The sequence below is a fragment of the Echinops telfairi genome, unplaced genomic scaffold (assembly GCF_000313985.2).
Source record: "Echinops telfairi isolate 266 unplaced genomic scaffold, ASM31398v2 ScPeMD7_7469;HRSCAF=8507_1, whole genome shotgun sequence".
NCBI classification, from domain to species: Eukaryota; Metazoa; Chordata; class Mammalia; order Afrosoricida; family Tenrecidae; genus Echinops; species Echinops telfairi.
This window is the reverse complement of record NW_022111373.1, coordinates 136,778,524-136,782,823: the sequence shown is the minus strand read 5'-3', so window position 1 is coordinate 136,782,823 and position 4,300 is coordinate 136,778,524. Positions and strand designations below refer to the sequence as shown.

General features: G+C 49.0%; 1 pseudogene; it reads left to right on the top strand.

Annotated features, from left to right (window-relative positions):
- Positions 1 to 2,927: 2,927 nt before the first annotated feature.
- LOC101655184 lies at positions 2,928 to 3,934 on the top strand (annotated as a pseudogene).
- The last annotated feature ends 366 nt before the right edge of the window (positions 3,935 to 4,300 follow it).

Below are 4,300 nucleotides of genomic sequence, written 5' to 3'. Positions count from 1 at the left end.
CAACTAATCCCCTGTCACTTTTGATTAGTTGATTCCAACTTACAAGACCCCTGTGGGACAGAGTAAAACTGCCCCTCCACGTGGTAAATGATAGTGGGAACAGGCCGCCTCTTCCTCCTCCTGTGGGGTACTGTGGAACACTTGGTGAACTTGAATTGCTGACCTTGAAGTTAGTAGATCACTGGGTAGCCCCACCAGGTAACATCATCAGGGCTGCACACGATAAGTGACATGGAAACGGAATTTGTAGATTTCTGGTAGATCCTAATAGTTGCCCACTCTATCCATTCCCCTGTCCTTGTCATTCATGGCTACTTTGAACAGGATCCCAGGTGAGTCCTCCTTCTGCCCTTCACGCTTCCGTCCACTTTCTCTGAGAGCACTAGAGGCTTACCCAGAGGAAGGGCAGCCGCCTTGGGACATTGCATGCTAAAGATGGTGTGTCAGGAGGAGAGAACGGTGCTGGCATAGCTATGTGTGTATGGTTTTGTATGAAGAGAGGAGAAGGAGGAGGTGAAAATCGAAGATAGTCACCTATCATATGGTACATGAAATCAAGATATCAACAATAAACTTATTCTGGAAAGATAGGAAAGAATGGATCATACTTGAGATTAACGCGTGATACAAAAAAATAAAAGAAGCAGTAATGAGTATGTCCCTCTGGGAAGTGGGGCAGGGAGTGGAGAAGAGCAGAGCAAGGTCACATTGCTTTGCCATGTCACTGTTGTTGCATGCCACACAGTTAACTTCCACTCACAGTGACCCAAGTGACAGAGCAGAACTGACCCTTAAGGTTTCCTAGGCTGTAATCTTTACAGGAGCAAATGGGTGAGTTTGAACTGCTGACCTTTTGCTTAGCAGCTGAGTGCTTAAACATCACGCAACCAGCCCGGATAAATGTGATTGTTCTGCATGGCATGCTGTGAGAAGTACATGACTCCAGGAGCCAGGCTGCCACTGCCTCTGCCTTTCACTGGTTGGAGAACATCTGCATGCCTTGTGTGCACATGAAGACTGGGCAGCGAATAAAAAAGACCAAAGAGGAACCCATGCGTGTGAATTATGATGTTTGCAAAGAGTGTTGAAAATGCCATGGACTGCCAGAAGAATATGATTCCCATCCCCTCACATGCATGGGAAAGTTGGACATTGAATAAGGAAGACTGAAGAAGAATTGATGTTTTTGAATTGTGGTGCTGGAGAAGACCAGGGACTGCCAGAAGGACATGCCAAGCTGTCCTGGAAGAGGTCCATCCAGAATGCTCTTGAGAGCCAGGATGACCAGACTTTATCTCATGTACTTGGACATGTTGTCAAGAGACCAGTCCCTGGAGATGGACAGCATACCGGGTAAGTTAGAGGGCCAGTGAGACAAAAGGAAGGCCCTCAGTGAGATGGGTGGACACAGTGGCTGCAACAATGGACATGGCAGTGGTCAAGAAAAGGGAGCAGGCTTGGGCAGCGCTTCATGCTGTCATGTTGGAGTCAATAAGTAGGAGCCAACTCAATGGCATCTAAAATCGACACAAACAAGCTGTCGCTTACCTCGTGGGGGTCTCAGTGGCCACATCCCCACGTCAGAAGCTGGTGTGGAAGCAGCTCTCCCTCTTCAACTCAGAAACGAAGGGCGGTACTTGCACAGAGCAGGTGCTTGCTCCATAAGCATCCCAGTTCTTCATCTCTCCCACATCCTGGTACTGACTCCCCACCTGCCTGAGAAAGGCACGTGTACAACCCTTAAGAACTCATAAGACAAAGAGGACCCATTCAGTTGGTCCTGGACATAGACAAAAGGAATGGTCTCAGAAGCAAGTTTCTAAATAAGTGGGTAATATGAAGTTGGCACCTTCATCTAGTCCGTAAATGCCACATTTATTTTAATTATGCAGGCGCTATTCTGTTTAGTCAGTGAGGAAACGAGTTCACAGCAACATTGATGAATGCTAATTTCTACCTTTAATCTGCTTGCCAGTCACCACCACCCCTCCAATTAGAGTGATGTTTTCTATTCCTGTATTTTATTTATGTTTATGGAGCAGCGCTTTGACAGAGAAAGATAGATATACTTAGAAACTCTTAGTACATGAAACTTGATGCTTAATTTTTGTTTTTCCCTATCGCAAAAGAAGGATTATTCAATAAATGTTGCTGGGACAATTGGCTAATGATTTTGGAGAGAGTGTTGAGCTCCTAATTTCAGATCGTACACTAAGTAAAATAAATTCCTAATGAATTAAAAACTAATGTGTAAGGGATCTGTGGTCGTTACATAATCTGGTGCCAACTTGAGACTATTAAGAGTGAAGGGAGGGAATTTAGCCTGTCAATCAGGCCCTGCTTGATGACCTCATTTGGAGGTGCTATGGAGATAAATAGCTCACTGACGGTGGGACACACTCACTCTCTGCTTGGTATTCCTGATGACAAGACACATGGAGCTATGATAGAGCCCTGGGGCTGGAAGAGCCACGTGGAGACCCACGTCAGTGCTGAGATGCTTATATCACCACTAGATCCACAAGACTTTTCACCCACTGCTCTGTGCTCTTCCTGCATTCAGCATCGCTGCATGTGTTTCTTGAGTCTGAAGAGAACTTTATAGATTGGTATCAGATATATGGGCTGATATTATGAACCTGATCTGGACTGGGCTGGGATGTTTTCTCAATTTTCAATTGCTCTTATATAGAAAGCTCTTTCTTGTACACATGAGTGTAAATTTGTTTCATCCCTAACTAACATAGGATCAAACTATTGGAAAGGCAAAATAAGTACATCTTTTCGGGTCTTCTAAAATCCAAAGTGTCCCAAGCAGGAAGCAAACCAGGAAGCACACAGAAACACAGTGGAGACCAAGTTCCTCCCTTGAGCATAAGTCGCTGTCGCTGACATTGCAGGTTCACACTGGCCAGCCCAGGCTCACTATGGAAGATGATATCTTGGTCCTCCTGGTCGACCACAGTTCCGCAGGCACAAAGCTCGCTTCCTAGGTGATGGCACCCCTGGGGCCATCTTCCCCTTGCAGTGGGTTGTCTCCCTGGCATCAGGGAATGGTGGTCGGCGTGAGCCAGGACTCCTACATGGGTAACCAGGCTCAGAGCAAGAGAGGCATCCTGATCCTACAGTCGCTCATTGAGCATGGCATTCTCACCCACTGGGACACGATGGAGAAGATCTGGCACCACACCTTCTACAACAAGAAGCACCCTGTGCTGCTGACTGAGCCCCCGCCCTTCAACCCAAAGCCAACCAGGAGAAGATGGCCCAGGTAATGTTGGCGATCTTCAACACCCCTGCCATGGACATCCCCATCCAGGCTGTGCTGTCCCTGTGCACCTCTGGCAGGACCGTCTGCAGGGGGATGGATTCTGGCGCTGGGATCACACACGCTGAGCCCCTCTATGAGGGCTGTGTCCTCCCCCAGCCATCCTGTGTCTGGACCTGGATGACTGGGGCCTAGCGGAGTGGGACATCGGGAGTGCCATCGCAGGGAAGCTCTGCTTGATTGCCCTGGACTTCGAGCCGGAGATGGCCTCTTCCTCTTCCTTCTCCTCCCCCTCCCCCTCCTCCTGCCCAGAGAGGTGGTACGAGTTGCCCTGTGGCCAGGTAGGCCATCGGCAAAGAGCTTGGGATCCTGGGGCATCCACAAGACCACCTTCAACTCCATCACCAAGTGTGACGTGGGCATCCATCAGGAGCTCTATGCCAACACAGTCCTTTCTGGGGCCACCACCATTGCCAACTGAATGCCCAGTGCGATGAATAAATATCAAGATCATCGCTTCCCCCAGAGCATGGGGACTCCGCGTGGATGGGCAGCTCCACCTTGGCCTTGCTGTCCACCTTCCAGCAGATGTGGGCCGGCAAGCAGCAAGCCCCCTACCCCCCACCCCCGTCCACCATCAAGGCTTCTAGGCAGGCTGTTTCTTAGATTCCTTCCACCTTTTCTAGACAAAAACCTGATTTGCACAGAGGGGGGGAGAACGAAAAGGTGAGATTGCCATGGCTTTATCTGTTGCTTGCTTGTTCTTTCTTTTTATTTAGTTTTTGTTTTTGTTTTGGTGCTTGACGCAGGGTTGGAAAACTGGAACAGCCAGGGTGACCGCAGACTGAGCGATCCTCCCCAAGTTCTACTACTTTGACTGCACCTTTGTTCTTTTCTTGTTTCAATAGTCATTCCAGACACCGTGCGACGCCATGCAGAGGAAGCCCCTGCCCTTCTCAAAGCCAGCCCCACTTCCACATTTCTGGAGCAGGGGATCTGATGCTGGTCCCACCATCCCCTCCAGGTCCAGAC